We start from the raw sequence: 27179 nt of genomic DNA, 5'->3' as shown, positions 1-27179 counted from the left end.
TACAGGTTTCTTAATGCAGGGATGACCTTGCAGTTTCTCAAAACATGTGAGCCAATTCCTCTCATGTGTTCCACAAATTTCTGGAAGCCCCCATAAACTCTACAAGGCCTAGCTTATACGGTGGGTGGTGGCAGCTATTCTTTTGTAGAACCACTTTTCTGTTTACAATTATTGTCTTGCTTCATGACACACCTTCAGTTCAGCTTCAACTCCTGGGTAGATGGCCTGACATCTTCTAGAACAGTCTTCTGTTTTCTTACTAATAAGGAAGAACTGTACAATTAACAGTGTCTGTCTAACACAATCCCTGAGAAACAGCTGTGTGCTTTTGATGTGAAGTGGTAGACACTAATCAATGGAAAGATTAGTAGAAAAACAGAACAATGGATCATTTTAACAAAGTGAAAGTGGTAGTTCGATTTCCTTGGGCCAAATGATCAGGCAAGTTGTTTTAGAGCATCCATCGATCGTTCTTAAAAATCAATCCAATGCAACTGACCCACATTTTTCTCACTTTAACATTAGCAAAAACAACAGATCGGGTACCGCCATCTTGTGCTAATCCTATCGGTTGATCCAACGCCCCAAGTTCAAGTGGCCTTGAGGTACTAATTCAGATCAGCCGTCACTCAAGCTGACATCATTAGACACTCACCATGAGCTCCACCTATTTTAATGACATTAATGTGCAGCATAGCAAAACTAACATTTAAAAATCCACTGTCCACTACTCAACTGGGTCAGCGTGTGCTGAAATTCTGTTGGCACTGCATTGGGAAGTAATTTGAAAAGGAGTCTGGAGTGACACCTTTTAGTCTACTGGGATTGTTCATACATATCTTCGGAGAAGTGCATGCTGCAGACGCAGAATCGATTGCCCTCACGTCATCCAAGTCATCCTTGGCTCTGCTTTCAATTTCGGACACTGGAAATCTGCAGTTCAAGAGACATTTTATTAAATGTAAATCCTTTAAATGCATGCAGGACTGTACCCCTACTTTTAGCATGGCTGTTATAAGTGCAACACAAAACAATACAAGAAGGCATTGTTGGATTGTCCCTATGATCTGTTATATTACTATTACAAATGTATTACAGTATAAGAAATGGCCCCTAAAGCAAACATGCATTGAAAACAAGCACTACGAAAGATTACATTTGGAAACAATACTCTGTAATGTTATGTGCTCATTACAGAGATAAAAACGTGTAGGGCAGTTCATAATGGTATAAACTTTTTGAAGAAAATAAAATGAGAATAGGGTGCACATCGAGTAAAGTAGCCTAGCAGGAAATGTGGTCACTACAGAAAACAAGGGTAAAAGTTGACTAACCTTTACTTAGAAGAACAGATAAGTCTCCACAGCAAGAAAGGTAAAAAGGGGAGAGCTGGCGAGATCTGCTGGAGATCCCACAGATGTTGTCTTGTTAACACCCACATTCTTAACAAAGGATTACAGAGTGGGCGTGTATGTGAATGTCTGACGTGTTCTTTCACACCCACCAGGCCTCTATGACAATGTTTGACCTCAATTCCGCCAGTGCAGCCCCCTAGCGGGCGCATGCCGACAGGTGCGAACGGTCATTAACAGCGGAGGGGGGATGGATGTCGAGGTCATAATAGGCACGGAACACAATCAAAAGGACACAGACCTGTTGATTGCAGGGACGGGGGTCTTCAAATGGGAGTCTGGAGACACCAGGTTTGGGGTGGCCATGTGGATATGGGGGCCCATATTAAAGAACCCTTTGTGGTATACATGGTATTCGGCAGCCTGAGCGTTTCCCCATCCTCCCAGACCCCTTGCAAGCACACGCCCACAGGTGCAAACATTGATAGCAGAGGGGGATGGACGCGGATGAGGCAAGCACAATAGGCCCGGAACACAGTCAGAGGACACACAGACATATGTTGATTGCAGGGATGGGGTCTTCAAATGGGAGTCTGGAGACACCAGCTCTTGGGTGGCCATGAGGATATGGATGCCCATGTGAAAGAATCCTTTGTGCTGTACGTGGTATTTCGGCACCTTGAGCGTTCACATCCTCCCAGCCCCCTTGTGAGTGAACACTCACAGGTGCGAACAGCCACTGATAGCAGAGGGGGGGATGGATGTGGGTGAGTGGAGCATGATAGGCCAGCCAAATTGTTAAAGCACACAAGTATTTTACGATACTCTTAGATTTTTGGACATGTTGTGGGTTTACAAAAAATGAGTAACAACTAACTCATTTTTTATTTGTTTTGGTAAAGAAGATGGCAATGACACCACAAATTATACTGCCGAGGTCGAGGTACCGTCTGTATAAATCCAGTGTTGTACATGGTCACTGGGGAAATTCATCCTGAATAGTTCGAACCACACAGGACAAGTGTTACTCGTCAAACGTGAGATCCCAGTCTTCCATGAATCCACCATGTAAAGTCATGATATGCCACAAGTCTGTATTACCTGTGCAAGAGATACATAAATAGTTTACCTGAATGAACCCATTAATTGGATACTCTTTTTTTTGTTTTGTTTCCACAACCTTGTAAAATGTAAGGCATTGTTGCTTTAAAAAGTACCTTTTCATGCAAAGTACTGACAGTACTTGTGATTTCAAGAAGGGATCAATTAGAAAATGTGAACGTACATTCCAGCAAAAAATAGTTTGGGCGCTACTTCCAAGGGAAAGAAATGTAATTGTTCGGGCGATAACTTTAAAGATGAACAGATTAGAATGAGCAATGTATTCAATTTGCAGAAATATTCTTATGGGAGTGGTCCTTCGAAGTTATATTGATGTAGAGGAACAACATAATATGCTAGCCGCCTGGGTCGTCAAATACACAACATATATAGAGTGAACTTACTTGTTACTTGGATTACGAGGGCAAACCGTAGCTTGAAGTTCGTGCATAAGGACCATCATTCGTAACACGGATCTTGTAAGGCAGGTGGCGCTGAAGTCATGATATGATATGGCATTTATACCACGCCTATACACACAAAGTATTTCAAGGCACCACGAGACAAGGGAGGGGAAACAGGGGGAAGACAGACAGCGATCCTACTAGGTCAGGTGACATTGAGATCACGCAAGTGGCGGGGGGGGGGGGGGGTCAGTGCAGCTCTGTTGATTCTTCCTTGTTACGAGCAGTTAACTTTCTCCTTAATTTCTGAAATGTCACACTTATGGACTGGTGTGAGAATGAGCTGTCTTATGTCCCCACTTGCCTTCTTATCACTCCCCTGACATGCAAGTGCTAACCCCACATCACAATTTCAATGGCCTAAAAATGTATGCATATGAATGCAGGTGCAAACAGTGAAATGTTTTATTAATTGAAGGGCCTTTAACAACAGCGATGCCAGGCACCATTTAACGTCCTGTTCTATCCGTTATGACTCTGCACGTTAGCCAGGCAGGGGTGCAACCAGGCTCAACATTTTGGGGGGGCCAGATAACAGTTTTGAAAGCGGATAGTGAGTGGGGCCAATAAACTAATTGCGCTGTCAGACTCTCCACTGAGAGATGCTGACTGGGCCTTTCAGCTTTTACAATTGAAAGGGTCACTCAAGCATATGCCCCATATTGGCAGTCTTATGACACAGAAACATACTGATAGTCTGCAGCTTTGAACCACTTTGCTACATTCTTTTGACTTTATTTTTGATTTAAGCACTCCATATGTGCCTTGGCCTATTTTTCCAAACTGTAAGGCAAGGGATGACCCCCCCCACCCCCCCAAACATCAAAATGAAATGGGCCCCTACCAGCCCTGATACGTCTTCATCTAGTCCTGCTCCCACTTCCCTGAGCCAAGTTTGAACCCGAATAGCAATTTCACATTCCCTTTGGCTATTAGTCGTACCACCCCAATTCAGTAGCTATTTAATGCTATGCTAATCACTGGAGGCGTGGGCCATCTAAAAGCTGAGCCCAGGAGTTAAGACAGGACCAAAGCAAACCTAAGTGTTACTGCGTGGCTAAACTGGACCACATTGAATGTAGGCAAGTCCAGCCAGTAATAACACTTGCACAGCCAGCCTGGACATGCTGAATATATTTTTATACTGGTAGATGTTGTGGGCAAAGGTTGGTGACTTGCAACTATTAGGTTTTTCCCTGTGCTACCATACAAAACCAATTGCAACAGTATGGCTTTCTTCCAAATTTTAGAAAGAAAGGGCTGTAAAATGCATCATGTTAACCCAATGTTTCAAACATTTTCTTGTGAGTGTGAAACCCCCTCAAGCGCCCCTTGGTTGGTTTGTTTTCCCTTACTGTACTCTGTCGATCCTGCATAATTGGTGCAAACATTTAAGCCTTTTCAGTTCAGAAAATCACCAGCCTCCACTGTACATCATCTGTCACTGTGTATGAGGTGTGTTTTAAATCGCACACAGGGGCAAGGCACTCATTGATGCGGGGGTCATGCACCACACACCGTCATGCCATCCTACATATATTTATGCACATGATACAAAAGTTAGTCGGGCATAAACCTTTCTTCAGTAGAGAAATCTAATTTTGTTGTAGTTGATTTGCAGTTGTAGTAATAAGGCATAATTGTGTCCTCCACACAAATGCAAGGGGAGATTTCTCGCGTCTCCTGTTTGCAGCAGTGCTTCCGCTGGCCAAGTGCAAAAAATTGTAAGGGGGCCATACCAGCCCTTGTGACAGCCCTGGTAAGATGCGCTGGAAATCTTTTAAGAACGATCGACGTATGCTCTAAAATACATGCCCGATCGATTGGGCCAACAACATTTCTAACCGCACTACCCCTCTCCCCTCTAATATTTCTTTTTAGGCAAGATACCTGTTGTTCAACTGGCAATAACGAATCTTCTATTGCTTTTTCTTGAATCTGTAATCAAATTGCAGTTTGGGACAGTTTAGCCTTTTCAGAAGCATCCATTTCCAAAATCAGTTTCATCTATTACAAAAACATTGAACAGACAGGTCAAAACTGCGGAGAGTAAGAGCAAAAACCATCTCAAAAACATGTGACAATTTAGGCATACATGCTTATGGGAAATATTGGCTACGCTAAAATACATGCACCAACAGTAGGTTTGTGCAACGTTTGTAAATACAATTATAATTTTAGAAATATTGACAAAATGTAGTCAAGTAAACAACTACCCACACAAATGTCCATCACTCAAAAAAATAAAAAAAATAACTAGACAGACACCAAGAAAATATGCCTACCTATAGTACAACTCGATACATAGAACAATATATACAAGGACTAAGATATATAATCCACTAACCCTATGCTCTAATCTCTGCATATCTAACTCACACGAAAACCTATACAACCACCCTTTCACTCAGCAAACCGCACGCACTTCACCACACCGCAACAAACTAACACATCAACAGCACACAAGGTCTAGCATCAGTCCGATATTCACACTAAAGCTCAGCGCACTGCGAAAACCGAACTGAAGCTGCCATCAGCACATCACTTTCTCACTCTTCTACTCCCTCTTCACCCGACTAACCCACCCCGCCTCTTGTCTTCAGATCTGCCTGGCGACCAGTTCCGTTGGTGTCGGTGCGCTGTACAAATACCTTTAACATACTAAAAACCTAAACAAGAAGTGGAGGGGAAAAAAAAAAAAAGAGCGTAAAATAAAACAGCAAGTAACCACACAAGTAATAAGGCATATGGCAAGGAAGCAGGGGAGAGGAGAAATTATAGATACGCACAGAGAATTATATATTGAGTGAATTATAAAGTGAATGTGTGTGTGTACATGTTTTCAATAATGTAGGTGGTGTTAGGCATGTTGTTGTGGTCTGGTAAGTCTGATTACACACATGGATTTGAATGTCACTTACTTAACATGGATTTTGACTTTAATGATGTACATGTTAGACAGTTAAATGTATTGTCACCTTACTGTCTTCAGTCCCTTTTATATGGTTGATGGTGGCTCCAGCATGAAATGTATTTTTGGGGTTTGACCCAAGTTGTAGGAGGAGCGATGTGGTGCAACTGCTTTCTGCGATCTCGCTCTCCTTTGGTTCCTCCTTCTACCAGGCACACCGCCAGTGCTAGAGAACAGCCAAAGCAGCTCTTGTGAGACTAGTGCTCCACACGTACTGTGAACAGCAAAAGTCTATGGTTTTTAATTTTCAAATGCAGGTATACCTGTTGGGGCCTCAGTGATTTAGGTCTCAGTACATCACTGGTCTCTAAATATACAACCTGGCTTACCAAATCCACATAGGAGTTCAGAAAGCTAAATGCCTCTCTGGCTGCATCTCAGAGCAATCCCAGTTTACTCCTTCCTCACGAATCTGGGACATGCAGTTCCTGTCCCCGCACCCCCCTAGAAGAGTAGTTTCCAAACTTTTTTATGCCAAGCCGCAAAAGTATTGTTGGCAATTCGCCCCTCTTAGATTTACTTTTTAAAACAGTCCCAATCCTACGATTTCAGAAAGCATGTCCCAAAGATGCAAGCAGCCCACTGCATCTAAAATCAATTGGTGTTGTAAGGGGTTTTGTCGCCAGGTTGGAAAGAAAAAATAAGCTATGCCCTTCCAAAACAAGCCGACTCCCATCCAAATAAGCAGAAAAAACAAGCACACACTTAAAATGCTGTGGCTAGGCCTCAAAAGTAAGAAACAAAACACAATAGCATAAACATACATAGAGAGAACACAGTGTATTAGAACAAAAATATTTTATTAGAATTGCATGCACTTGTTTCCATTTCTTGTCTATGTTATTTAAAATTATTTCATTGGCTTCTCTGGTCCATCACCCAAACTAGTCCTTGGCGAGTCGCTCTCCTTTGGTCCTAGTCTTCTTGAGTGTGTCAGCCGTCCGGTCCTTGGCTCCCTTACATAGTTGCCAGGTAGCCCCACGTCATGTGTGATAATGTGAGCCAGTCTGGGCATCTCCCGTTGAATGTTGGACTGCTGGTTTTGTGCTTGCGGTGATAGGTATGGCCTACAAGTACCAGCAAGCAAGTGAAAATCAAGCACTGGCTCACATCATGCAAGAAATGGGCCCACTGGGCAACTATTCCCTTGTGAGCTGTGCGTTCATCTGGTCTGTCGCACTCCTGGTCTTTGACCAGAGAAGAATGACTCACCAGGGAGTCACCCTTCTGGTCCTCACCCATCCTTGTGAGCCACCTCTTTGAAAAGCCTTTCTTCTGAATTACACGCTTTTGAAACCGCTAAGTAATCCAGAAATACCTAATATGACTGCATGTTCCAGAGATGTATGGGCAGGGATTGGACCGGAGACAGTGCTTTGTCTGCAGGATAGTGCACTCGTAAAGCCTATTCACTGGAAAGGTAATGAGGCAGTCAGAGTAAGAAATTCTGCAGGTTTTCAACTGTCATCAACAGGGCTCAAATCCAGAAAAGAAAAAAGTGCGGGGGAACATTAACATAGGCACATTCTCCTCTTTCTTTTTAAAGCATCAATTATAGCTTTTAGTTATTTCATCAAATGTTTCCCGTGTCTTAATACTGTTTCCTGGCTGCGGGTATGAAAAAGGCAAGTTGAAACTTCATAATGTGACTACCAATACAACAAACATTTTGCCTGAGCTGTACCCTGGGGTGACTCCCCTTAAGCGTGACCCTATCCGCCCCCTTGGAGTTTTGCTTATTCTTGCTCTCCTTGGCACTTTCCCTCCCCATGCAGCTACCCACAACTCAGTGTAGCTGCACACATAAAAGTGTGTATGGGTACATACCCATGAGAGTGCGCCGTGACCACTATAATTTATAAATAGTGGCGAGCTGCGTCACCAATTCCACAAGCTCTACGCATAAAGACCTTGAATGAATAGGACAGAAAACGGATTGGTATTTGCGAATCGCGCTCTACCTTAGACATCCTAGATTAGTTCCCCAACCCGTGGACTACATTTTCAGGATTGCAACTAAGGTAAAAAAAAAAAAAAAAAAAAAAATAATTTAAAAAAAAAAAAGATAGTTTAGGAATTTCGATTTGGAGAACCAATCCAGGATATCCAAGCACCACTAAAGACTTTTAGCACAACGCGCCAGCCATCAACAGGTCTTTCAGGACTCAGCCCCTTTAATCATCAAGTACCATCAGAAAATTATTTCGAGATATTTTCACAATCAACTTCCAAACCTGGTCGCCATACCAAGTGTTCAATTTCAAGGCCTTGAAGACAGCTAAGGTCGAAACATGCGTCGGCTGACTTTATGCGAATAAATTCACCTACAGATGAATACCCTGATGATATTGTTTTACTTTCATTCTAAAAGACTGTATACCCAACTTTAAAGGAGGTAGAGTGCGATTCGCCAATGCCAATCCATACTCTGTCCTAGCTGCACACACTCTGACCTGGACTATGGTCCCCGAGGGCGTTCAACCCATAGCGCTTTGCCAATAACAGAGAAAAGATACAAATGCCATATCATATCATAAATCAGTAGACCATCTATAGTTACTCTAGAGGAAAGAGATGCTGTCCATGAGGTGGGCATTGTGTAGCATTCATCTGTATGTGTGAAAAAAAAGGAACGACTCCACATAGGGACGTCAGATGTACCCTCCTCCCCCAAATATCAAATAGATTAAAAAAAAAAAAAATACATTGCTTACCTAACTAGAAAAGCATGACTCCTTGAAATCCCTTTCTTCACTTATTTCTCTTCTACTTTCATCGATACCCTCTATCAACAATTAACTTCTCCAGGAAATTGAAAGGCTCAAATTCCCCATCCTTTCAAATGCACAGAGAATTGTTTGAATCAAAGAGTGCCATGATGATTTGAGTTGTCTAAAAGAAGAAATAAAATATGTAGATTTAGTATGTGCCAAGTATTTGTGAACCAGGTCTCTACCCAAAACCATTCATTTATAGTGGGCTTGCTATGGTTGTTCCTGCCCGATGTGTCCCGATTTATGACTGAAGCGTCTCTTGGTGCTTGGTTAACTTCCTCCAAGACTTCCACCCATTGTGGCTTTAGCTAATTGCACCCGTTCGCAAATTTAGAGGTGTGTGTATTCTGGAGAGGCAATACGTCCTTAATTGCAGAGCTCTTGTACCGAAAATGCTGCAGTCATTTTGTGTGTGTGTCCTTTAAAAGACAAACATGTTTCTTATAGAGAGCCCCACCTTGCAGACAGCAACATGTACAGGAAATAGGAGACTATGCAGTGACAGAACCCATGACCAAAGTGATCTTTACTGGGGGAACAAAAAGTAAATATTACACATTAGCAGGAGGCCTATGCTAATATGAGCCAGGCACTATCCTCCACAAGGGTCAGAAGTCCCCCTGCCCCCCATAAGCATCGCTAATGTACAATAAATTATGCACTACAGCTGAACTAGTGCAGCGCTCATAGCAGTGGAAAAATCCTGCAAAAAAGTAAACCAAGCCATGGGTAAACTTTTCAGAGGCATGGTTTCTCAAACATGCACCACGGCTGGATATGTGTAGATAACCTACTACGTAGAGGGTCGGGTGCAACTATCTGAGGAAGGCATGGACTATTTTTGTGGAACATTGTGGGGGCATTGGAGGGGCAGCCAGTAGGAGCATTTAGCCCCTACTTGGCAACGTTTGAAAGCAATCAGCCCGATACGTAGAACAGTCATTGTGTGGAACTGGGAAGGAGTCACCCCAGTCAGAAAAAGGGGGCGCCTGTATGCTGAACAGCTAGAGCGTCTTATGGCAGAGGCCTTCAAACTGGGGGGCCCAAAGGATGCCAGTTGGTGGGGGGCTTGAAGGATTATGGTGACTTAATAGAAAATATAAGAATTTGTGATGGGGGCAGAAATTATTTTACTCAAGGGGGGGCTCAGCATAAAAAGGCTTGAAGACCACTGCCTTAACCTTTTAACTGACATGGGTTTCCACCCCCAGTGTCAAGCCTTTTTTGGTGATTTTGGTATTTCGCCATTCAATGCATTCTAACGTTTTCTGTTTCTAAGTGCCAAGGACGAGGCTTCTCGTCCTTGGCAACAGGGAGGTAATCCCAAGGATGAGATACCTCGCCCTTGGCACTTAAGGGGTTAAGGGGATAAAGTGACCTCCCACTTTCAAATAGCAAAGCAATTCACAGCACTCCTTTCACGCCCGGGACAGAAAACTCCCACTACCGCGCCAGTCTTCTGATACACAAGGCTAATGAAAAATCCAGACAAGCAAGAAAATAGCTCAACATCATCTAATAAGAATTAACTGGTCCCATCATTAGATAAAAAGAAAAACCAAGAAAAACCATAAAAAGCATTCACCCCAGATCATCATAAACTGTGATCAAAAAAGATATTTTCAAAATTAATGACAGACATCACTATTCCTAGCAAGCATTCAATAAAGTTTACAGGCAAACTACCTTCAATTAACTGCTGAGGTCAAGTGGTTGGAAAAAAACAAACCGCATTGAAGGGGCAATAAAATCCCTCCTGGAACCTCATCAACCTATATAGAGAATGTGACAAGTATAACTAGAACATGCAGTAATCCCGAGTCCCTTAAACTTACATTTGTATATACTAAATCATGTAGCGATTTCCCCAAAGTGTTGAACAAACTAAACGTAGATGGAGTAGAGCATGAGTCATGAGGGGAATTAGAACACAGTACCCTGCGCATAAAGGCTGGCACAACTAGCCTTACCGGGAACCGAAAAGGCAATGGAAAACAAGCCATTTATGTGCCCTTTAAAATAAATGGCATAAAAAGCTTTGACTCTCGGATATAGCATCCGTAACTTCCAGCAGTGAAAAAATAATATTCAAAAGCATTACAATATGAAATGAGTCTTTGAATCCCAGACAGTGTGCTTTTTTCATGGGGGGCAGCTTTACAGAACCTCTTTAGGGGTGCTTTGACCTTTAACTTTACAGAGAACCTGCCCTGTACACTTTTCACATTACACAACAATCATCCCCAGCTTGAAAAGGGTGGGGTGGAGGGGTGTCGTTAAGACTCTCCTTTAATGCAAATTCAGTTGCTGGACAATTAATGGATACCACTTTTTTTTTTGTTGGCTGGTGTTCAAAGGCTTAAGTGAAAGAAATGATCAGGTTGCGAGCATTGTTAAGAGAAATAGATGGGGGCATCTGTCCACTGTTGGTTGGAGGAGCCTTTTTCTCTCCCTTCCTCATGAGAGCTTGGATGGCCAATATCTGCAACCATTCTCTGTGCGCAGAATCACAAAAGCAAAGCTAAGCCCAATGCACCCTGTGCCACCAGAAGGAGGAACGCAGGAATCAAAGAACTCAATCAGGGCATTTCAACCATTCCCAGCCTGAGACTACACCCGGCGGTGTGTGCAGCACCCTGTACCAAACAGCAGCTCAAACAGTCTGCCACACACTTAAAAACTTAGCCGGCCTTCATGCTAGCCAAACAAAACTTTGCCACTTGCCAATAATAATAAGCAATATTAAAGATGCTGCGAAAGTCACACACGCTTCCCACAAGCCACACATCAACAATCCCCACAAAAGGGAAATCTATGCCAGCAGGTGTCTGTGCACTGGCATGCAGCTGCCTGGGCAACTTATTGAAAATTACAAGCATTGTGCCCTCTTTATACAAGAGACACATTCTCACAGGGGCTATGCGACACTGCAATGTTCCTAAGCAGACGACAGAGGCATACCTTGAGTATCCATGGGTCTGTGCAACTCTTTCCTTCACAGTAAAGCACTGGAATGATTTGGCTCCTATCCACTGAAGGTGCGGTCATGTGTACGAGTTGTATATCCACCGTATCGGACACATAGCAAACTCACACACAAGGGCACAGCAAGCACGTGGATAATGGACCACTTTAAAGCAACCAGGGATTTTGCAACGGTTTGTTTAGTACATTAAGCTTCTGCCGTTTAAGCCCACACCTGCACTGTCCCCTAGGGACCAGGGAGGATAAGTGCTCATCCAAACTAGCAAGCAAAATATATGTGAACATATAGCAGTGCCGGCAAGATAGCAATTAGGTTTTTTGCCTTTTTTTTTTAAAAAAAAAACATTTTCTTCATAACAAGATCTACAGGCAGTGGTCGTCAAACTTCTTTGACCCCCCCAATCCCTCCCTAAGAAAAATTAGGCCCCTCTATCCATATGGACTCCAAAATGTTTATCTGGTGTAGAATGGAGGTGTGGGTGCCAAACAACATTCTTTCAAAATCATTGCTTGCAATAACTCAAATTAGAGGGCAAATATTTGTAAAAGCAGCATTCAGAATTTTTTGTTACAGGGACGTGACTAAAAGTAGTGTTGGATATTTATTTCCTACAGTAACGTAGGACATATTACTATCAATGCAGTCACTTGCCAGTTGGACAGTGGCAAACTGGAGAGCTAGTGTGAAGGGTGGGCCTGCCTTTCAGCAGCCAGCCATCACTATTGGGTTCAATTTCTGCAATAGCCAACCACAGGTTTTCTTCCAGCTTTGACCGATATTTAGTCTTTAGGGCTGCAAAAGTTGAAAATCCAATCTTGCAAAGGTACAAGGTGCAACAGTACATTGACTGCATTTGGATAAAGGAGGAAACTGCATTTTGCCAAAATCCACCCAAGGACAATTTTTTGAATTGACTCTCTAGTAGGCGATCACTTTGAAGTTCCATTAGTTCCTCCTGGAGGTGTATTGGGAGGTGGCGGGCCCCTACGTCCGATAGGAAAGGCTGAACCACTCAGTCATTGATGCTACAATTGTCCTCTGGAAAGTACTTTTGAGAGTGGTTCTGAGATGGTTTCCCATTAGTTCAGTAACGCATGAAAAGATCACACTCCACCTCCTCAAGAGCATCTGCTAATAATGAAACGTTGGAATGCAGACATGAACCCTCCTCCTCCAAAGCGCCAACTTCTTCTTGAATGCTGACATTTTTGTGTTCATAGCCAATGATGTGGTTTCTTTTCTGTGCCTTGCAGGGAGAGGTTTAGAAAATTTAGCTTTTCAAAGAGGTCGCCATAGTAGGCTAACAGTACAAGCCAGTGTGAATCACACAGAGGCTCTTCTTTCGTCTGGTCTAAACCCAGGAGAAAGCGCCTCACTTTGTTCCAGAGTTCCTGAACACAATTTAAAACCTTTCCCCCTGGAGAGCAACCTGACCTCCGTGTGAAACAAAGCATCATGTTCAGCTCCCATTTCTGCACATAATGTTGTAAACAGATGAGATTTTGTGCGGTGCATCTTAATAAAATGCACAATCTTTACAAAGGAAGTCAGCACCTCCGAGAGTCCATTCCCCAGATTGCGCAGGATCACGCAGTGTGCGTGTGTCCACAATATATGTAGAGCTACTACCAACACTTTTGCTTTTAACCCAGTTCTAGCACCAGACATTGAAGGAGCACCATCCAAGCAAATACCAACATATACCTCCCACTTTAAGCAGTAGGAACTTAGGAAGTAGTTAACAATGTCAATGACTATAGATGCAGTTGCTCTGCCCTGAATTGGTTTACAGTATTTCAAGCACAATATCAATTCTGTACTAATAGAAGAGGACAGGTCAGTGATGCGGCGGAAAAATGTAGACAAATATTCTTTTGCATTTCTCTGCTGCACCGTCACTAAGCATTACCCGGTTGACAGTGAGAATTGTTGGCAGAATCACCATCTGTAAAGGGCTTGCCACCCAACCCCCCAGATAATGGTGGTAAGAAGTTTCCAAAGCATTTGCAGGTACTGAGGCCACATTTTAACAGTGTCTTTTGCTTGTGTATGCCTTGTAGCTGCCGTACAAACAAATCCCTAGTCTTTTTTGCTAAGGTTTTGTTTCCAAATGCGCCTTAAGTGTTGGCTTCAGGCTTGCTAATGTAGCGCCACAAACTGCACCTTAACTTGTCAGCAACTGCGATCCATGTGAACCCAAAAAAAGACATTTCTGTGTTTCTGCATTTCACGTGTCCGTTTCCACCTCTCCTTCCACTTTTCATTTTGATATTCCTACCATCTTGGGCAGTAGGAAACTAACAAGTTCTATGTGTTATTTCTGCATTTTAAAGCCCGAACACAAAAAAAGACAGATTTTTTTTCCGGCTGTTTATGTAGTGACTTTAAAGTGCAGAATTCACACACTGCCCCTCTCCTTCCCCACCCGATCATTAACTCGTCAATCAGGGGGTAACCCCCGAACCCAAAATCTCCCTCCCCCAGCACACGCATTTTACCCACATGCGCGCACACAGTCCAAAACACACCTCTGCCTCCTGTGACGACTGCTGGGGCTCACAGCGCCTGTCAGCCCCTGCGCGCACTCAATGTGTGACAGGGGTTTGACAAGTATCGTTCGATTTAGAAAGAAATCGACACCCCCCCCCCCCCAAAATCAGTAGTGAAAAAAATATTTTCACTTAGTACCAATGATCCATCTAAAACAGGAGCCCGACTCTGAAAACATTGCAAACCCCCATGTTATTTTATGTCATGTTATTTTTTTAAAAACCATTTAAAGTTTTCAAAAATAATGCTTTAAAAGATTTAAATTGACAAACACCACATAAGATTTAAAACGAACCACGTGAAAAGGCAGGGGGGGGCGAAAAACAAAACCATGTGAACAGCTGGGGGGAAAAACAAACTCAGCAGAAATGGGTCAGAAACGCGGCTTGGATTTAAATTGATAGAAGTCTCAGAAGACTCCCTGTTCAGATCGTGAAGTTCTAGCTCAAATTTTTTGTTGAAGTGTGGTCCTGGACTAGGCTGCAGGGCGATGAAAACCACACCTGGATGCACATTGCCGAGGGCTGATATAAACCTTCCGCACTTCTACTCAACCAATATTACACAGGGAGAAGAAATCCTTACTTGCCTGCGTGACTGGGTCAAGTGCTTCACTGGATTTTTCTTGCTGGGACACGGGTGGTTAGGTTGACACACTGACGCTTGGATCTATGCTGCTGCAATGAAAACAGGTAGTCAAGGATACATGGGTCTACCTGCGACTTCAAAAATGAGCAGGGTTTAAAACCAGCTCTTGGGTGTTGGGCATCAGCTAGTAAGCAGGACGTAACGCTGGGAAACCAGGAGAGAGTACACAGTGCACTGTAATTGCAACTCCCACTTGAGACGTGAACTTTCAGTACTGTCCCAAACTGCACATGAGAAAGGAACAGCCTCAAAAATAGGTTTGAAATTCCTGATTGTGACTCCTACTATACTTTTAAAATTACCCCACCATCACTTACAACAAAACTCAGTTGTTTAAAAAAAAAAAAGAAAAAAAAAAAAAAAAAAGACATTCTTACCATCGGAAAGTCCTAATATAGATGTCAGGATTTTTTATGGTGCCATTGCTGCTGGGGACTTTGCTGTCCAAGATGGGATGATTAAGGCAAGTTGTGCGCTTGCAATTGAAAAAAGTACAATAAAAAAAAAATAACCATACCAGATTGACCGTACCAATATTTGCGCACTACACTCTGCCAGTCGGCACACATCCTCCCCCACACACAAAAGGGACCCAGGGTGCAGGGTCCAACCGTGAAATCTCCAAAGTTCCCTATAGGCCAGTCCACCCTAGCTTGTAGAGAGCAGTCAGAGCATATACCTGAAAACGTGACTCATACGCAGTCACAGAGACAAAAATAATCGAGCGAGCGAGAGAAAGAGCATCAGCTTGTTATATGTTACCCTTAACCGTTGAGAAGTCCAGCCTGCTGGCATTAAAATCATTAATCTACGAATACGATACAGTAGTTATTAACTAACCAAGCCAACTTCTCGGAAACATTGAGTAATAGCCATGTAGTTTATACTGCAGTTAGGTGACAGCGCTAACATAGCAGCAGACTGCCGCGGCTGCCATGCCAGACACGAGGGCCCCTGGCTTCTCTGCAACATATGGTGCCACATATAGGCGAAGACCTGGTACCCACAGCAGGATGATATACATGAATTCCACTTTAAATCACTTCTATCGCAGTGGTGCACCCAATGTACTGATGGTAATGCAGTGATTTTACAGGGTAGTTCAGCAAGTTGACAGACCATTGCTGAGACTGTGTTTAAGGTTGAATTTAAGCAAAACAATAAAGACAAAAGAAATTATTCAAAAAAAAAAAAAAAAAAAAAACCGATAGGGCTTTTTGCAATTACTTATAAAAAAAAAAAAGAGTGCTATAAAATGTGGCCAAGGGATGGGTTGGGGTATTTCTGCCTCCTTTTGGCACCCATGAACCCAGTTTAATTTCCTAATAACTGGCTGTCAGCACAATGGAAGCATTTATTTGTAAACATAACATCTTTATGAATATAACCTGTGATAAAACACAAAGCAAGCGGCACACAAATTGCATTTGTGTGGTGCTCGGGGGTGGAACATCTCAAAGAAAACTAGTGAACGCAAGTTTCAGTAGCGTTCGTTTGGAAATTGCTTTTTTCCTTTAAATGTGTAAAATGCACATTGGAACAATAATGTGTCCAGCATGTAGAATGCCCACTTTCAACAGTTACCACACCCCTCTCTGCCACAGTGATGTTCATGGCCCATTGATTTCCGTGGTGTCCCTTTTAGGGCAGAAAAAATAAACGGGATGAGCAAACAGTCAGGAAATGTGCGAGTGACGGCTGGGGAAAGGAGCACTGCTTAGATGAGATCACCGAGCCCCCAGCTTCCCTCTGCAAAGCTGGGGGTTTGGTAAAGCCTGGTCATGGCTGAGGCAGGCCGGGTCCCGAGATCCAGCATCAGATGTCTGGTCGGATCTCGGACCTGGCCAGCGCTGTCCCATGGACCAGAGGGATGACGAGGCAGAGGGACAGCTAAAGCAAGGGGGACCGGTGTTGTACAATATCTGGCTACCCCACAGCAGATTGGTGGAGAGCCCAGCAATCTGCTGTGGGCGAGCTGGATATCATACAACACTGGGAATGCGTGCTTCCTTTGCCGCTCACCTTTCTTCCCCATGACCAAACAAGGTGGGGGCACAGAGGGAGAGGGGCGCAGGGTGAACCAGCATTGCAGTGATCCAGCCCCCCTGTTCACCTTTCCCCACGCGTTAGTCTTTGTGGGTCCAAAGGGGGGGAAGAGGGAAGCAGAGGGACGGACAAAGGCCTGAAACGCTTGCTTCCAGGCACTTCCTCCAACGGTGGTGTGGCGGTCTGAGCGGAGAAGCGGCGTCCCTTACCAGGCAAAAAGACGCTGGCGTCACCAGCAGGAAGCAACAACGAAGCGTGGACACGCAATCCAAATTCAGGAAAACGCACGTCCAGGCTGCATTTATTTCCCACGCCCTCATTACGTTGCACTGACTGAGCATGTATTTTCTCTTTTCTCACTGTTCTGGATCACATGCCCCACAGATTGAAGACCTCTGCCTACAATATGGCTATTTTCTAGGGCTAAATACTAATTGCTATCTTGCTGGCAAGACTACATAGGAGTTTGCATTTTCACACTATACTAGCAAAGCAAAATTGCAGGCACCTAGTCAGTCAGACAACGCAGGTAAATCAAGGAAGTCGGTCCTATACAGAAAGAAAGAAAAATGGCGGGGGGGGGGGGGGGGGAGGGGAAGGTCAAGAAAGACATCTTGTGGTACAGACTCTGACTGGTACAGCTCAATGTACTGCCTGGCAGCACTGAGCAGTAAAGTCAGGCACATCTCCCTGCAATGTTCCGAACCCCACACCTAGTAAAGTTACAGAAATCATAGCAAGGGAACTGCATGCAGTCCTAGTCATAGCCTTTTAACAGTGAAAGCCGTGTTGCGCAGATAACGGCAGCGCTGGTCATTGGGCCGGCAGCTCGTCGGATCCGATATCCGGCACCAGATGTGTAGACGGATCGCGGGATCCGGCCAGAGTCAGCTGCCGCAAACCCATGCTCTGCGCTGGGTTACTTTGGAAAAAAAGAAAAGAAAGCACCCGCAGCACTACAGAGTAGGGGAGGGGGGGGGGGGGGAGCAACTCATTGCCGCCACGAGCGCTCCGCCCCCTCTACGTGTACACAGCAGGACTCTGATACAGGTCACAGCTGCAGGAAAAGCAAACTAACTTCCTCTGGTGACCCCGTGCAGGGTGCACAGGGTCACCAGAGGAAGTTAGTCCTCAGCCACGGCCCAGTGTATTTATGCAATGTTTGTCGGATACAGGTAGCCGTCAAACATTGCATGAATAAAGAAATACCCCTATTATCATTGAAATTATCCCACACTATGCAGCCACCAACTGCTTTCAGAGGGGAGCTGCAGGAGCGCTGCCGGTGTGGTTCAAGTAAAAGAAAACGTTGCTTATATCGAACATAAAATCAGCAGGTTTTAAGGACGAAGTTGCAGGACAATCCCTCGATTTAAACCAGGATTTCCCCAGAGATTATCTGCTCTTTCACCATTAGCTAGAGTAATTGCTCTTCTTAATGATTCTTTAACAGTATGCTTAAAATAATCCTCTGTATGAGCTCAGATCACAGTGTAGACTAACATTGCCGTTGGTAGTTTAGGTGCACAGATGGCTGGTACGGTTTGCTCCCTAGTAGTGCGGGTCGGACTGGGCCATACAATTGTCTCGGGCACCAATGAAAAAGTGGCCCATTGTTGTAAATGGCAATTCATTCCCTTTCTGACCCTGTTTGAATAGTACCCAAGGGGGAGTTTTTTTTTATAAAATGGGATGCAAATTGTGCATTTTAAAGAATATTTACTCAGCAACACTGGTCAAAACTATTATTCACAGTCAAGTGACATCACCAGTGCCAGGGAAGTGGAATTGATATAGTTTGGAAAATAAGCAGCATGAAAGAAATTGCACCGTTTTAAACTATTATTTCGGACATTTCCTTTGATCGGAGGTCAACTGCCAGCTCTGCCCCCCCCCCCCCAAACCCTGCCTCTTTGGGCAACGCCCCCTTCAACTCCACCCCCAACCCGGCCCTTGTGGGACCCCCCACCACATTTTTTCAATTTTCACCACTGGATAGGGGCATAGCTCTCAACCATTTATGTCGCAAAGGCGGGTGAAAACACCCGATTTTATTTTTGGCGGGTGAGAGGCCCATTGAAACGAATGGGCGTGCATGTGTGAGTTGAGAGCTATGGAAGGGCGAAGATGGCGGTACAAGCCGATTTGCTGCTGGCAGCCGAATCTGCCCTGAAATTCTCTCGGCGTGTGCGGCACGGCCACAAACCACTTCTGTTTGGGGGTGGATGGGGATACCAGCCAAGAAGACACACAAAGTTCTGCTGTTGGTACAACCAAAATCAAAATAGGAAAAACAAATCCATCAGTGTTTTGTTCTCCCCCGTTCCCCTCCTTTGCCACTCTCTGAAACACCTGTGTATGAGCGCAATATAAATAAAAATACCATCATTAAATATACCTGGCACTTCACCGAGATGAATAAACACATTATAAATGCGCAATAAATATCAATGGTCTAGGCATAACGTGCAGCAGTCCATCTGATTTTTATCAATTTAAATCCATTGAAACTATCAATAGATTCCCCTTTGCTTTGTTGTGGAAATAACATGTTTCCTATGAATATGAGAGTGTCTTTATGCCGTTGGAGGTTTCATTTTGTTCACCGATTTGTTATTTAAAATTATGTTCTTATTTAAAAATTAATAAAATTATTAAACTGGATAAATGTGCAATAAAAAAATAAATACCTGCCCGTGCATGGCGTGGAGCGCTCCTTCCTCCGTAATCTTCTTCCTAAGCAAATAGATGTCCCAAGTGGAAACATCACGAAGACTTAACAGAAACACGTCATTAAGGCATGTCAGAAAGTATCGGCAAACTTTTAAACAAACACACAATGCTATCGGGTCTCATCGGGACTTTAAATGTGTGATGGATGATGAAAGCAATACAAAGCCTCAGTTTAGCCTTCTCTTCCACACATTGCAAAGGGGTAAATGAAAAATCCCCTCCCCGGGGAATGCCAAATCGCCCCCGTGCAGGAGAAATAAATAACTGAACTGTTATGCTAGAAATTCGTACCCAAAAGTGCCCGTCTGTATAAGACACATATCCCCATCTGCTGCACATACCAAATCCTCCAACCCCCTTCCAGCGGGGAAGATAACTGTTCACTGGTACAGTGGAAGTCCCATTGGGAAGGGAGGAACGCACTGTGCCTATCCCCCCCACTCCATAAAACACAAGTCGCACATCTGCATGAGAAAACCCCAAAACGAACTGAATTCATCTGTCTATTAAGTAAATCTCAACCAATGCACATTACAAACCACCAAAATACACAATACCCCTTCCCCAATATTGCCTCACCCCTGTGATGCACGTTACATATCTCAAAACTACACTGAAATAACGGGGAAAACGGAATACACCTGTATTTTGAGTACATCTCACCCCTGATGCACATTACAAACCATCGAAATACTCCCTTCCCAATATTGCCGCTCTGCATTAAAGTAACAACCAACATGAGATAACTTTAAGACTTACCAGAAACCAAATAAGAATGAACAATACGAAATGTGCTTTAGGAATCGCTCTCAAAACACCATGCGTTCCAGCTCGTGCAAAAACGATGATGACTTGAACGTTTAAACCCACGTGATGAAGTGGAGGCGGGCCTTGCTGTTGTCCGTTGGTTGATAATTGCTCCGGAACCCCTTCATTGCTCCGGAAATCACACAGATGACAGCAGAGGTCACGTGAAGAAGAGTGGGCGGGCCGTTGCTATGGCCCATTTCTCGAATGGGAACTAGACACTACCCTTTACAAAACGCTCACGTCCAGTTTCCAAGCAGCATCAGGTGACTGAGTGCATGCGATCCAGCTCTTGGAATGAATTTTATATGCATTTCTTTTAGCATCCATCAACGTTCTCACCCTTTTGTTGTTATATTGTTAAGAGGAGCCCTTTTGCAACCTCTAGGAATGCACGTTGAAGCTGTAATTCCTTGTATTGTACTTATCACTTGTTGAAATTAAATATTGTAAGTACGTGATTTTCTAAACATCTGGTTTTGAAATTACACGGGGCAGCCTGTTGTTGGCATAGATGCAGTAGCTGCTCCGAATCTTTTTTACGGTACGATTCAGGCTCTGTATTGCTCGCAGACGCAATAACTGCTGTGCAACTACTACACAGACCGTGTTCTTGGTGTAAGTTACTATATATATATATGTGTGTATAATACCTGTGCCAGATAATGCTCGAAGACGCGGTAACTGCTGTGCAGCTACTACACAGACCGTGCTCTGGTGTAAGTGATTACATATCTAATAATACCTGCACAGGCTAATGCTCGCAGAGGCAGTAACTGCTGTGCAGCTGCTACACAGACCCTGCTCTGGTGTAAGTGACTATATATATATAATACCGGTGCAGGCTAATGCTCGCAGACGCAGTAACTGCTGTGCAGCTGCTACACACACCCTGCTCTGGTGTAAGTGACTACATATATGATAATACCTGCGCAGACTAATACCTGCAGACGCAGTAACTGCTGTGCAGCTACTACACAGACCCTGCTCTGTTGCAAGTGACTACATATATAATTATACCTGCGTAGGATAATGCCAGCAGACGCAGTAACTGCTGTGCAGCTACTGCACAGACCCTGCTCTGGTGCAAGTGACTACATATATAATTATACCTGTGCAGGATAATGCCCGCAGAGGCAGTAACTGCTGTGCAGCTACTACACACACCCTGCTCTGTTGTAAGTGACTACATATATAATAATACCTGCGCAGCCTAATGCCCGATAAAGGCAGTAACTGCTATGCAGCTGCTCCATAGACCCTGCTCTGGTGTAAATGACTTTCACAAAGTGTTTGTGTAGGGGTGATGGAGTTCTTTCTGTGAATTGTTTGCCGATTCTTGTACCATAGTTCTTTTATTTTTTTAAAATGTATTAATTTTTTTTGCTTTGAGGATTGTTGCTTTGTACAGTTTGAGTTGTCTTTGCTTTGTAAAGTTTGAGTTGTCTTTGGTATTTTATTTAGTCTTGACTAGTGTATTGTTCTCTCCATTTTGTTTGCTTTTTGCGGTTGTTTTTTTTGGCGTTTTTTCAGTTCTTCTGTGAACCATTTTTCTGCCAGTTTTTTTTGGTGTTGCTTTGAATGTTTTAGCTGGTGCTAATTGCTCAATGGCCTTGGTGATCCAATTGTTGAGTGTGTCTTCTATTGTATATATCTTTGTATCGGTGGGATCTCTTTCACCTAGGTTGTCGTAGTGGGTTGATAGCATGGCGGCCTCGTCCGCTAGTTTTGTTGCAAAGTTGGGGTTGTTAGAAGATGGTCTGTAGATCAGTAGAAATACTATGTTGGATTGGTCGTTGAGTTCTATCTTGATTAGGAGGGATTCATAGTCTTCCTTGTTGGTTGTGATGATTTAAGATGCTCGGGCGTGTTTTTTGTGTATAATTGCAATTCCACCTCCTTTTCGGTTTTCTCTGTTGGTGTGTATTAATTTATAATTGTCGGGTATTGCTTCGTTCGCGATGGCTTTATAGTTGTCTGAAGCTTAGGAGGTCATTGGTTTCTGTTGAGTGTTTTGCCATGGATCTAATGTTGAGGAGGCTGCAGTGTCGTTTGTGGATTTCCCTTTTGTGTTGTTGTTAGTATTGCTTGTTCTGGCTGGTGTGTTGTTGGTTGGGTTTCTGTTTCAGGTGGGTTTTTCCCGGTTAAGTCTTTTGGGTGGGGTGGTTCTTTGTTGGTCAGTCTCTTTGTCGAGTAGACCGATAAGGTTTATGGCAGGTTTGGTTCGTTTCCGGGTGGTAAATAGGGTAGCTACCCCTCTGTTGTTCCATTCTTGGTAATATAGGGGGTGTAGAGTGAGTGTGATGGTTTCCAATTTGTTCCTTGTTCTGGTTGGGGTATTGTCCATGGTTGAGACCGGGTTGGTATGGTTTATTAGTTGTCATCTGTTTGGTGGCCTGGTTGGGTCTGTATTCGTGAAGCTTGTTGGCTGTCGGTTCATTGTTGCTGTGCTGTTTTTGTTTACCATGTTGTCGTATGTGGACAGGTAGCGAGCATTGTAGTCTGTCTTTGCTCTGTTATTTGCATGTCTCCTTGGGCCATCTCAGATGTTTGTCGAGTTTTTTGGGGTTGTGGGATCATGCTGGTCCGTGCCTTCCCAAGTGGTTTGGGATTTCTTATTATTTCTGTTGTCTTTTCTGGCTTCGTTGTCTTTCTTGTGGCGAGGCATGATGCGTGGGTTGTGTTCCTTAGTGGGCGTCCTCTTTCGATTGGTGTTTTTCATGGTCTTTTTGGTTTAGTCTTTGCTGTTTGTGGTTTATTGTTGCTTGTATTTGGTAGGTTGTGGGTAGTTAATGGGACTTTGTGGTTTATTGCTTCTTTCTTTTTTGGATCCTTTTCTTTTGATTTTTTTTTATCCTGGAGGTACTTTTCGTTATTGTTGTTGATTATTGGATTTTGCGCAAAGCAAACATGAATACTGTGTGAAGGAGTGCATCTAAATACTGGCATATATTGGTGTAGTCATGTTAGGGAGAATTCTCATTTCTGTGCTAATTCCCTTCAACCTTAGAGACCCCCAGCTATTTGCTGGACTGTAGGACTTTTTAATTTTAACCCTGGAGTGAGTGAGACCCTTTTCCCACTGCATCATGTGTTTTGACCTTTTGGATTATGTGTTTTCACTGTTTTGTGAGGCTGACAAACTCCATATGCATCTACATTTTGTATGGCAACACACATCAACTTCAGTGCAGTGTCACTGAGAAATCCTTTAGATTTCTCATAAGGTTTAAAATACCTTTTCTTGTGTGAAGTTCTGTTCCCAAGAATAGTAAAGTGAAAATGACTTTACTTACCTTTTCTCTTTGTGGGTCCAGCACACTCCATTTTATGTGGAGTGCTGGGTGGTTACCTAGTAGCCCCTTATCCTACATTCTCATGTAACATTTGTATGTTGCCCTCCCTACTTTTAAATGACTAGTGGCAGTGGTTTCATTTTTCCTACCATTGTGCTTTTCTACCGCAGGCTGAACCCTCAGCTGCAGTATAGCACCCAGGGGTGACCATTTTATCAAAATGGCCCCTGTCTTCTTTTTTTGCCATTTTCTGTTTGTGAGGTCTTTCTTGGAGTTTACTCTGTGCGTCAAACAGATTGGAGCCCTTTGTTTGTCTTGCCTTTGGCGCACTTCAGCCCTGAGTCCCGCCTCTGGCTCCAGTGTGTCTGGAAGGACAGGATGTGAGGGAGGGTCCCGAAACTCCCCTGTCCTTTGTCCCTAGGAATACCTGAATGCAACCAGTCCTGAATGGCTGGCTGGCTGTCCTTTCAGGACAGCGACCCTGATGTGTCATTGAAGGCCTAGGCTGTGCATGAATGGGAGAAACCTGCTTAAAAGGCGAGGGTTTTGGGACTATTGGCAGAGTTGACCACTGGGAGAAACACCCGACGAAGAAACCGTGAACAAAGCTTGCTGTATCCTCCTGGACCTTTGAATTGCCCAGTGAAGCCCTGGTGCTTTGCTGAAACTCCCTTTTAGACAGAGAAGTTCCGGAATGGACTCCTCCCCTTGGGTTAGTGGGACCAACTAACCCAGAGACCAACTGCACTGGACTATCTTCCCTGTCTGGCTGTACTTCTTCATTGCTGCAAGAAACAAGTGCCAGGGGTCGAGCAATCCGTAGTCGAGTGAAACATCTGAAATCCGGCTAGAAGCTCCAGGAGTCTCCTAAGGACCCTCCAGAAGCAAGACGACCAGAGCTAGAGTCTCCTCACCAGACTGAAGGAGTGAAGGAAGCCCAACCGGTACCAGAGATCTGCAACAGTGTTGTTTACTAAGCGCTGAAACCGCAAAGTGCTGCTGAACCGAAAAGAGCCCGTAGTCTCCAACGACCTCCAAAGTACCACCGCAGGAGCCCTACAGATGTCCTCGCCTTGTCCCCACGACTAAGGCCCGGGAACACGGGGTCTGCAACGCTGTAGCAGGACAGAAGCCAGCTCGACCACTCTCCTTCAAACCAGAGGTACTGTTTAGACTTAGAGTACTTACTTCACTGTCTTGTAGCCTTGCCTTTCTCAGTTGGGAATTGCAGTGGCTTACTTTTAGAGTTGATTCCAACTCTGTTTTCACAGCTTGTGACCCTCCAAGTGATTTTCTAACTAACTCTCTAACTTTGTGCAAGACTTTTGATTCTAAGAAGTGCCTCGGCTCCATAGACTGTTTCAAATTCACTTTGGCTGTCCTTGCAGACTCTTCTAGCCCACTGACTTTGATATGGTTTGTCCCTCACAGGTGTTAACTTGTTTTAGACTGTTACTGCTGGGAAAGGCTTGTCTAGATTTCATTGGAAGATTTGGTTGTCCTCCCATATACTAAGAACCCGTTTAAGCTTTTTCCTTCCTTAAACCTTTCCTTTCTGCAACCTCAGAATCTGCAAAGTATAACTAGTGTGATATATAAATGCCATTACTGTCCTTGTGATTGAAGTCACCCCAGGGTGTAGCATTTGTGTATGAAGCATATCCAAAGATTATCCACTAACTTGCTCTGATTCTGAAATTTTAAAGTATATTTACATTGTTACATGAATTGCCTTTCTAAAGAACGCTGATTTAAAAAATGATGTTAGTTAAATAAATAACTATTTATAACTGAAACCTTGAGTGTAAGTGTTACTTGGCTACTTGTATTTACAGGTTTCATTTGTACAGCTCTACAGCTCACAGTTATCCCTCTTGAGATAGGCCTGGCTGCTCAGTCACACTGCCAACCTGTGTAGTTCAGACCTATACCAAAAGGTGGGCATACCTAATACCAACCAGATAATTGTTGTGTAGTCTCACACAGTGGGACGACACCAATTCTTACCTAACAAGTCAGCATGGAAATGTATTGATTGTGAGGGTGCTGGGTTCCTGCTTTTGACTGGGATGGGAAAGGAGTCTCACCCAGGGGGTGCATGCTATGTTTAGGCCTCTTTCTTCCACTTCGGCCCAACATAGTCTCAGGCTTTATCCATGCCACATTGGGGATTGTGAGGGTGATGGGTGCCTGCTTTTGACTGGGATGGCAAAGGATTCTCACGAGTGCATGCTATGTTTAGGCCTCTGGCTTTCACTTTGGCCCAACATAGTCTCAAGCTGTACCCTTGCACTTATGCTGAATGATCACCCAATGTGGCAACTAAGCAAAAGCAGAATGACAATCTGTATTGGTCTGCATATCATCCTACAAACTCTGATGTTCTGAAGTAATCAGTAAGTCATCCCCAAATCATCAAGAACAAACATGTTTCATGGCAATGCTCTTGAAGTAATCAGCAGGTCATCCCAGAATAATCCCCAAATCATCAGGGACAAATATGCAATCTCTTGAAGTGATCAGTAGGTCATCCTAAAAGCATCAGGAACGAAGAGTATTCTAAAATTGGGATAATGTTAGCATATTCATTAAGTCATCCTAAGCTCATCCCCAAATCATCACCCACCATTCTGAGATATTTGCTGATGACTTTAACAGCGTGATGATGTCTGATGATGTGGGAATGACTTCTAGTGTAGTTTGATGATCATCAGATGACCCCAGGATGGTCTCTAAAGTCATCCTTTTAGACCAGGGAACCCATCCCCTCTCTCCTTAGTTTGATTTCTCTTTTCTCTCTTTCATGATTTGAGCTCTATCACTGTCTAGCTCCTGAGCTCCCTCTCCCCCCTCAACCCCGCTCGTTGCCCCTACTTTTTTTGGCAGGGCAATACTTCTGTGGTATTTTCCCGTCCCTCGCTTCCAGGAAGGCATTATAGCACTCTGAGGAGCTGAACATGGGAGATATTATGTAAAATAGGTGCTTGTTTATAGCGTGGTTTTAAGCCCCCCAAATAATCATCAGGCAGAGCTTTAGCTGCAGAAGGTGCAGCTAACGCAGTATGAGGATGGCAGGCATTTTTACTAAGGTGGGGAGAGTTGGTGTTTTAGAGTTCTACTTCTACCCCCAAAACTAGACCACTTTTTGGGGTTGGCCGGTAGCCAGCAGTTTTTGGGAAGCCTTCTTTAGGCATCTGGTTGTCTGGTAGCATGGTTTTATCTTGGGAGATGTACCTGACAAAAAGGTTAGAATTCGGCTCCTGTCGACCGACAGCCAGCAAAGTGATATCGGTGAAAGAAACATGCAGTTGCTCTTAGGTCTAGGATGAAGTGAGCTTTTTATTATTTGTTTAAACACATTTCATTGAACAAAAAAGGTCAGAGCTATAGCATAAATGCAAGTAAGCCAGGACGAAGCCCAATAAAGCATGACATTAAGATACAAGTGCAT

General features: G+C 43.8%; 1 protein-coding gene and 1 long non-coding RNA gene across 8 annotated transcripts in view; one reads left to right on the top strand and one right to left on the bottom strand.

The window, feature by feature from the left end:
- Window positions 1-657: 657 nt before the first annotated feature.
- Window positions 658-20514, bottom strand: LOC138525612 (uncharacterized). 7 transcript variants are annotated; one of them, XR_011283389.1, is made up of 8 exons: window positions 20385-20514; window positions 19583-19667; window positions 8603-8780; window positions 5503-6955; window positions 4808-4855; window positions 2858-2947; window positions 2300-2453; window positions 658-933 (listed from the first exon to the last, which is right to left on the bottom strand). It is a non-coding gene; the product is annotated as an uncharacterized lncRNA (long non-coding RNA). The 7 variants fall into 7 exon arrangements; XR_011283390.1 differs by lacking the exons at window positions 2858-2947; window positions 5503-6955; window positions 8603-8780 and adding an exon at window positions 14784-14875; XR_011283384.1 differs by lacking the exons at window positions 5503-6955; window positions 8603-8780.
- A 64-nt stretch (window positions 20515-20578) lies between these two features.
- Window positions 20579-27179, top strand: part of ACSF3 (acyl-CoA synthetase family member 3) — a 1059592-nt gene continuing 1052991 nt past the window's right edge. The window contains exon 1 of the mRNA XM_069635646.1: window positions 20579-20698. The gene's annotated coding sequence lies outside the window, so the exon portion shown is untranslated. The remainder of the gene's footprint in view (window positions 20699-27179) is intronic.

The sequence above is a fragment of the Ambystoma mexicanum genome, chromosome 1q (genome assembly GCF_040938575.1).
Source record: "Ambystoma mexicanum isolate Mex_15411 chromosome 1q, UKY_AmexF1_1, whole genome shotgun sequence".
Taxonomy (NCBI): Eukaryota; Metazoa; Chordata; class Amphibia; order Caudata; family Ambystomatidae; genus Ambystoma; species Ambystoma mexicanum.
This window is presented reverse-complemented; position numbering and strand designations above follow the sequence as displayed.